At 53.6% G+C, this 8,978-nt stretch overlaps 1 protein-coding gene across 1 annotated transcript in view; it reads right to left on the bottom strand.

Moving 5' to 3' along the window:
• SLC15A1 (solute carrier family 15 (oligopeptide transporter), member 1) overlaps positions 1-8,978 on the bottom strand; it is a 38,044-nt gene that overhangs the window by 28,619 nt on the left and 447 nt on the right. The gene's annotated exons all lie outside the window — the stretch shown is intronic.

The following is an 8,978-nucleotide window of genomic DNA, read 5'->3' as shown; positions in this document are numbered from 1 at the left end:
AGTGTACTTTGTCCATCTGCCTGTTCTGCTCCCCACTCTGTCTCTGGTGAAGCCTCTCACTGCCCCTGCATCTCTAGCTGTACCCCAGTTCTGTATGCATCAATAAATAAATCTTTTTTTTTTTTTAAAAAGGAACACAGCCCTATGGACACTCACCATCCCACACCTCTGGCCTGTACCACAATTCTTATTTGCATAGATAAATCTTTAAAAAGAAAGAAAGAAAGAAAGACAGCAAAGTACACTAAAAGGATGAGGTTTGCTATTTATTGCACCCCACGAAGACAGCTGGTGCCATGGGCATTGGGGAAGGACGGCCTTCAAGTCAACATACCAGCAGGAATTCATGGGGGGGGAGGGAATGAGGGGGCTGGCAGGGGTGAGAAGGAGGCCACCCTCTCCAGTGGCCCACACTGACCCACAGCAGAAGGGCCTTATGATGTCACCTGGGAAATCAGGCCACGGGGATTAGGCGCGGGCAGGCGCCAAGCCAGTCCTTTCCAAGACAAGCCGCCTGGCGAGCCCTGCCTGACTCTCATCCTAGCTGCTTTCCAAAGGGGTGGCCCTGAGGAGTGTGACAGCAGGGAGTTAAGGGACTGGAGGGTCACTTGTCATCCTGCAGGGCAGGGGTCTTCAAAGTGTGACCCCCAGGCCAGGGCAGCATCTGGGCCACCCCAGAAACGCAGCGCCTCAGGCCATCCCCGACCTGCTGATTCAGGTCCCCTGAGGGTGGCCGGCTGTGGTGGGGTCAAGGCCGCCCAGGGAGGCTGTGGGCCACTGTCTGGCCGCCCCTTGCCTCCCCAGCCCGACCGGCAGAGACACCACGTGGGCCCCGCCGGCGAGTGGCAAGATCCGCCACTTCGGGCCCTCAGTGCTCATTTGCTCAGCTCCGTTCCAGGACACCCCGCACACAGCTGCTTCCCCGCTGCGCTCCTTCTGGACACGCGCCTGGGCCCCCAAAGATGTAGCGTGTCAAGACGTAAGTCGCAGGGCGCCTCCCAGCCCCTCGGCCACCCTTCGCCACCCGTGGCCCCTCACAACCTCTGCTGACCTCTCCTACCTCTCTGGCCTCGTCTGACTCCTGCTCTGAGCAGCTCCTTCTCCGCTTGGCGCCGTCGGGCTGTCAGCTCTCCTCCCCTCTACTGCACCCCCCCCCAGACCTCCGCAGCTGTGGGATGACTGAGCCTCAGATATCACATGCTCCTGGCTTAAAGCAAAGGTTTTTTGAGGCATTCAAGTGTGAGCACTGCAAAAGGACCCGCAGGGTCTGCAGCAGGTGAAACTTCCTAAGGCTCCAGGAGGGAGCCTGTGTCTGTGTTGCTGGGGGTGCCCTGACTCCCCACCCCCAAAACTGACCAGGAAGTGAAAAGAGCTTTCCCTACGGTCTTCTCTAAGAGAAAATCGACTTTCCCTTCAAAATGGGACACAGGAGCTGGCCTACTTCTGGGGTCCAGGAGGTCCCTTCGCTCATGCCTCCGCCCCCCCCATCTTCCTGTACCACTGTGGAGCCAAGGGACCGCAGGCCTCTGAGAACAAGACAGCTCCACCCTAACCCCAGGGAGACTGAAAACCGGGAGGCAGGTTCTTCACTTGGGCCTCGGTATTGGGAAAAGACAGCAGCTCAGAGTATCACTGGAACACGCTGCACTCTGTGGGTGAAGTTCCCCGAACTTGTGCCCGAGGATCCAAGGCTCAGGGAAAGAAGACAGAGGACAAAGTGGGAGAAAGAGAAGAGGATGAAGACACGGACTTGAGCCCTTTTAAATCTGATGGACAGGAGCAAACCTTGGTGGACTGTCAGGAGCCAGAGCCAATGAAATGGATGAAGGCGCTCATGGACCCACACTGGGTGATGGACCACTCCCCCAGCCTGGCACAGAGAAGCGGGAGGAGCCCTCACGCTCCGTGACCTCCGCTGGTCTGGTTCCCACGCTTGCCCTGAAGGGGCAATGGCAAATACCTCGGTATTGATGCAGACGGACTTGTTTGCTGGGTGTCCGGGAGGTGCAACGAAGCAGGAGATACAGAAGCAAGAGGTAAAGAAAGAGCAGGAGAAATGATAACGGTAAGATCCTGGGCTGAAAGAGAAGCCGAGAAAAATGTGACATTGCAGGAGAAGACAATGAAATAAAGAAATTTCAGCGCTTCCAAGATGACCAAGGTAAAATAAGTAGTGAAGATGAAAAACTCCTAAAACAGCCTGGAAAGATGGAGTTTTCACAAAACTCCTGGACGGGAGATCAGAACTGAAAGCTGGTGGAGGTGGCTCACGGGCAGGAGTTCGGTTTCTGTCTTCTTTTGTCCACCCTGAATAAAATAACCGGTGGAAAGGGAAAACACAGGGAACATACAGGGACACCAGGCTGTGGAATAGGGCAGGTTTGTTACATGACCGTGGCCAGCAGCTCTGCAGGGGAGCACGGCCAGCGACCCCTCAGCACCAGGCGACATGTGTCACAAGTTGAGTTGCTGTTGTCAGCCGTGGAACTGGGGGGCGGGGGCCCCCGGAGGTGGCACCTCTGGCCAGTCTCCCTCCACTGTCTGTAATAAACTGCCTTGTGGTCTCCCTGGCCACCCACCAGTCGGACTGGCCCTTGTCCCGCCCCGTGAGTGCCTCCAGCCACGCCTCAGCTTGGGGGCCTTTGATCAGACTGAGGGGCCCAGTGCCTTAGTTTGCAGGTGTTGCCATAACAACGCACTGTACACTGAGTACCTTCAAACAGGGGAAGTTTTTTACCTGCTCTCAGTTTGGAGGGTGGAAGTCTGGTGTCTTCTAAGGGGTTGGAGGCAGTTAAGTCTCAGGCCTGCCCTGCTGGTGACAGGCCATCTTTGATAGTCTCTGATTTGGAGAAGTATCTCCTGATTTCTGTCTCCATGTGGCATTACCCCTGTGTGTGTGTGTGTGTGTGTGTGTATACCCTAATTTCCTCTCCTTCTGGGGACCCCAGTCACACTCCATCAGGAGCCTGCCTACTCTGAAACAACTATGTGCACCTACATCCAAATAAGAGCTTACTCAGGTACCTGGGTTGGGGTTTCAGTGCGTGAATTTGAGGATGGGCGGGCGGTACAATTCAGCCCCTAATGGTGACAGAGCATTTGCTGTGCACAATCTACTGAGCGTGACAGGTATTCCCTACATGACAGTCTAAAGGCACAGAACTAAGGGTCAGGAGTGGCAGCCTCTGAGGTTTTAACTTGTCACTTGTGACTTCTAGCATTCTATCTCCATAACTACAGATGGGTACCACTCCCAGTCTCCTTCAGAGATAAGGTCTCCTCAGGGCCCAGGGCAATGGCCCCCTCAGAGACTGGACACCCTCAGAGATTGTTTATTCTCCAATGGTAGGTAAAAGTCAGCCAGGAGAGAGGGCTGCAGGCTACTGGTAATAAGTTGTTATTCAGAATAGAAAGATCCAGAGATAGGCATCATTTTTGCCTCTGGTGTGGGCAGGAAACCCTCACTTGGGGGAAGAGGGTTTGATTGGGTGTTCTTCAGGCCACTTATCTTCAACTGCACATTCTTTTGTTAGAACGCCCAATCTGGACATGGAGGGAGGCTTACTTTAAACTCTGAGAGTGAGCTAACAAGTATGTTTGTGACTTAGAGAGAAGACAGACCTCTCCTCACACAGAAGAGACCATCCAGTGGAGTGGGGTCAGCCTCCAGACACCACTCCTAGTCCCCCACAGCAAAGTGCATCCGCTAAACAAACACATGACTGAATCTATTCGTGTCAGCATGAAAATGCTGCACCGCTTGTCATCGGAGAAAAAAATGCCAATGGCACACAATTGTCATTAAATTCAAAAAAACCAAACTCCTGGTCTTTTGAGGAGTTTATTTTGGAGGTATTTACCTTAGAGAGTCTAAATTTCAGACACTTCTTTTTCACTTTCAGAGGTTAAATTCTAGTTAGCACAAATGCTCTGTGACAGGTCAGGCTTCATGAGGTACAGATGTGAATTTCCCCCCTTGATATTTATGTACCTCATTCCTCTCATGAGCCTCTAAGAATTTTCTAGAAGGCGAATGCTGGGAAAGCATTACATGTATTTTAAATTTTGTTAGATATTACCTGACGATGCTCTGTAGAAATGTTAGGTGTCTTATTTATTTTCAGTCTTGTCATTTTAGAATGAACCCACAGCATAGAAAGTTACTATAAAGATGGAAAGAAACATTAAACAATTCAAGTTCACTCTGGAGTTCTGGAAACTCTCTGGAGATCCTTAGTAGAATAACAACAGAGTGCAGGCATAATTTTGGGCATTATTTTGAGGTAAATCACCTGTGTCTCAGACATTACCTATGATTCTCCTCCCACCCCCCACCCCCAGTCCGTTCATGCAGGGATCACAAGAACTATGACCAGAAAACTATGACCAGAAAACTCTTCGGTAGGGAAGAAGCTGGTCTCCCGTGAAGCGCCTGAGTGGAGGAGGCGGCTACCACAGTGCCATCTATAGACACTACCAGTACCTTTTACTAGCGTTTGGGATGACGGGTGTGCCTATTTCGAGAGAACATTTTCTACTCCCACCTGTACTGGGTTGAATACTGCCTCCACCCCACGTTCACATCTTTCCCAGAATCGCAGGTGAGGACCTCATTTGGAAATAGAGCTGTATAGATGCAATGCATTAAGATCCAGGGCGGATGGAGCAGGTTGTTCCTCGGCCCAACAAGACTAGTGCTCTTACTGAGAAGAGGCTGAGAAAGTGGCCAGGGCGAGACAGACACAGGGAGGAAGATGAGCAGAAACGGACAAGATGGCCGCCGGCTGATGGAGGCGGAGACCAGGGCGATGGGTCTGAGGCTTGTGAGGGCTGCTGGACACACAGAGGCTACAAGGGGCTTGTGCTTTGACTCCATGGGCAAAGCTCTGTTCCTCCAAGAACATCTTAAAAGTATCTCTTGGGGGCTCCAGCAGGTAGAGGCTCAGCTGGGGAACACTCTGAGGGGTCTTTTGTGAAATGGCCAGTCTTACGTCAGATCCTTGAGCCAAGTTTCCCTTGGGGCACAGCGTGTATCTCCAAGCCTTATCTGGAGGGCTAGCAGCCTTCTCTGAGTAGCCCCGGGGCCAGCCCTGACTGCTTTCCATTCTTAGAGGAACTGGGCCTTCCTCCTTCCCTGGGAGAGCTGTCTGTAGCTGCACTGGTCCCAATCCCGACTGCCCACAATGGCGAGGCGGAGACACGCCAGGCTCAGACACGCTCAGGCCCAGCCAGGCGCCCCCTGCCTGGCTCCTCAGCTCCGGCGTGTGCGGCCTCTGCAGCCACAGAACAGCGAATCTCTGCTTCTCGATGTTGCAACCCCAGCGCGTGAGTCAATGGTGCTCATTCATGTCCTGATAACACTGATCTCATTCTTTCACCTCAGTGGAGAACGCGGGACTGTTCCTCAGATTCCACCCTTGTTTTTATTTCCTTATCAACTCACCTGGGACACCTACCCACTTTCTCCCCTACCAGCCACAGAGTCAACATGCGATTGTGTCCAGTGGCTGCTGCCACCGGTGAGGTGTGGCACAGTGACCAGGCACCCTGCTCCTAGCGCCCCCCCCCCCACCTTGGAGGGCAGAATGTGGCCCCTCCCACTCTGGCGCTCCCGGGAACTTCTCTGGCCAACTGCACAGTCTCCAACCTGCTCGCTGGTGCTGAGACTCAAAGGCAGCAGGAAATCATTGTTCAAAAAGCCCAATAAACCCGGCAGGAAATCATTGTTCAAAAAGCCCAATAAACCCGGTGCTGTGGTGGTGGTGATGGGGGGTTGGGGGGCTATGGGACCGCACTGAGGGAGAAGCAGACACTGCAAAGATGAACGGTGTTAGAAGTTTGCAATATAACCTCACTTGGCACAGTGCAGCGGCTGACCGAAGAGGCGGAAGCTTCGCCTGAAGAGGGCAGATGCTCCCTCCCTGAAGGGACACCCTAGCTGCTGCCTTCACGGATGTTCTGGGCTCAGGGTCCTACCCCCATGTGAGCTGCTTCTTCCACACAGGCCTATTTTATCCCCATTGTAGTAAGTAAATGTCTGCTTAGAAAGTGCTGGAGGCACATCTCAGCCAGACCTTGGCGTTCATACTGAGGCTTTAAGAAAGACGTGCAAAGTGATTTTCAAGTTCTGGCCATGGGTTTGCCCAGAGCTTGGACCTGGAAGGCGCTAGACCTTGTTTCTGAGGTCACGCTTGGGAGCAGAGGGAACCGCTGGCCACGGGTGACTGTGAAGCAAGAGAGAGCCTGTCGTGTTGACCAGTGCTGTCAAAGAGCTGTCCTGGGACAGCGAGTCCCGGAAACCGTGCGGGCCTGCCCATCTTCTGGAAGCAGAGCCACCAGGCCGAGGCCCAGCGGTGGTCAGAAAGGCTTGAAAACCGTTTCTCAAACTTCAGTTCTGTTTTGCTGTCTGAGGCTCCAGGCACCTGAGTGTGGCGGGACCTTTGCTTGACACCCACGCCTGGAGCAAGAATACAATGGAATTTCAGCTTCTTCTCTAGAAAGAGGAAAGAAAGTAAAAGGCCTTCAAAGGGCCAGGTTGAGGGCAAGCTGGGGCCATCTTTCATGTTCAGGCCAGATCCCAACTTGGAAAAACTATTAGAATCACCTACCAGCGGTTTGGGGAGACAGGGTAGAAGAAAGCAGCCAGTGAAGAAGTGAATGGATTCTCATATCAGCCCAGAGCCTTGGCAGGGGAGGCGGGAGTTGGCTTCTACACACTTGCATGCTCCCCATACTTAATTTTCAGACTAAAGATGTGACGAGTAACGGAGCAGGGCCTATGGCTTTTTAGAATTAAAATACGGAAGTGGTTTGTTAAGAGCAGCACAGGTAGCCTAAACTCTTGCTAAGTTCTGGGTAAGGCAGAGATGGTAGAGATGAGTGAGTCTAAATATTACCAAGAAATCTTTAAAAAAATAAATAAGGGCTCTCCCTGGTGGTGCAGCAGGTTAAAGCACCCCATTACCTAGCTCTCCGAATCCACTGCGGCACGAGTTTGATCCCCGGCCAGGGAGGTAACCCACATGACGCAGCAGACCTCTCCTGACCCGCCCGCTGCTCCCCTCAGCAGTGTACTTTGTCCATCTGCCTGTTCTGCTCCCCGCTCTGTCTCTCGCCCACCACACCTCTGGCCCGTACCCCAGTTCTGTAGGCATAAATAAATAAATCTTTAAAAATAAATAAATAAATACGTATTACAAAGCTTCAGCAACAGCTACTAGGACTTCAGAAGAGGTTCTCTGGTCACTGAGGGTCTCCTCACCTCTCGAGAGATCCACTGCCTGCCACCTCCCACTCCACATAAGGCCCTCGGGAAGCCACTTTCCCTCCTCCCTGGCTCTGGGAAGACCACCTACGCTTTAAAGCAAGGTCAACCCTCCATGGCTCTTGGGCCAGACCTAGCCCACTGCCCATTTCTGTGCGAATTTGCCACAAAGAGGAGGCTTTCCACTTTAAATGATTGACAAAACAATTTGTAAAGACTCCTTTGTGACACAAGACGATGAGATGAACTCCTCATTTCCCTGCCCAGGAATAAAATTTTACTGGGACATAGTTCCACCCACTTGTTGACATATTTCAAAAGACAAGGTCGGAGTTGAATAGTTGCCACAGAGACTGACTGTATAGTCTCCAGAGTTGAAAAGATTTACTGTCTGGCCCCTTACCAGAAAGGTTTGCCAACCTCTTTTTAAAGCAAAGAACTTGCCACTCGAGGACCTCCAGGTCCCGGCCAGGATTTAGCTGCACACTGCATGCCCAGCGAGACTTTATATCCAGTTGTTTTGTGGGTCCCTGTCACTTAATCTAATGAAAGGCTGAGTAGCCCAGTCCAGACTCATCACACCCCTCACTTTCCTCGCCCTAAACTCTGCCCTTCCATCCCAGGGCGTGAAAGAGCTGAGTGTGGAGTGCTACTTTACTCGCTGAAGTCAGCGGGGTGAGCATTCCAAAGGTCCGTCTTCAGAGGGGCAGGTCCTCGCTACCTTTTATTTGAAAACGTTTCCTAATTATTTTCTTTCACCAGGAAGAAGTCTATATACCTAGATACGGAACATGTAGAACTGGAGTAAACCATCAATATTTTCATTGCTACTCACATGTGATGCCAACCTCAGAACAAACAAAAACGCACTGCAGCCAGAGCGCAGCCCGGGAGTCCATTCACTCCCGCCCGGCGTCAGACTCCCTGGGTGCTCATGCACGAGGCGCTAAAGCCCAGCACAGGTGAGACAGCAGTAACTAGGGGCTGACGCGCCTCAGCCATTTGGGCTCTGAAAACCCAGGTACATCCTCCCCAAAAGCTCCAGGAGCCACAAACCAAGGATGCTTGGGCAGCCCGCAGGGGGCCGCCTGCCCAGCTGAAGTCTGCTGAACAACTGACAGGATGAGTCCTCCCGGCCACCCTCTGATGCGCTGCTGCCCTTGCTATGGCAGAGTGGAATCCCGAACAGCTGCCCTTACCGATGGGGAGCGCACGGCTCCCTGCCCGCCCGCCACTGCGCTGTGGGTCTCCAGCGCTCTGCTCTCCTGTGCCGGCTCCTGAAGCTCGGGACAGGGAGGTACGCAAGGCCACACAGGGCTGGACTCATCTGGAGCTCTGGTCACCTGGCCAGCGACAGCAAGGACAAAGGTGGCCCCTGAGCGCCCACCGGTTCTGATGGAGGGGGTGCGGGCTCTGCCGCCCGACACCCGCAGTCCAGCTCGGTCCACGCCGCCGCCGTGTGGGGTGCGGGTGGGAACAGAGGACCGCGGATTCCCAACAGGTGGGCAGCTCTGGTTACTAAAAGCCTGAGCCTGGGGTCCTCAGGGTTCTGCTCCTCAGGGCCCAGACCTCCCGCTCCTCAACTTCCCGGAGCCCGCGACCCCGGCTCCCCACTCCCCGACACCCGGAGAGTCTGGCCGCGGTGGCCAAGTGGCCCTGCCTGGCGCGCGCGCTCTTGCTAACCCGCCGGGCGCCCTCCCCGCGCCAGCCGCGC

Source organism: Condylura cristata, unplaced genomic scaffold, assembly GCF_000260355.1.
Source record: "Condylura cristata isolate star-nosed mole 26May11 unplaced genomic scaffold, ConCri1.0 scaffold00010, whole genome shotgun sequence".
NCBI lineage: Eukaryota > Metazoa > Chordata > Mammalia > Eulipotyphla > Talpidae > Condylura > Condylura cristata.
The sequence above is the reverse complement of the archived record's forward strand: the minus strand, read 5'-3'. Positions and strand labels throughout refer to the sequence as shown.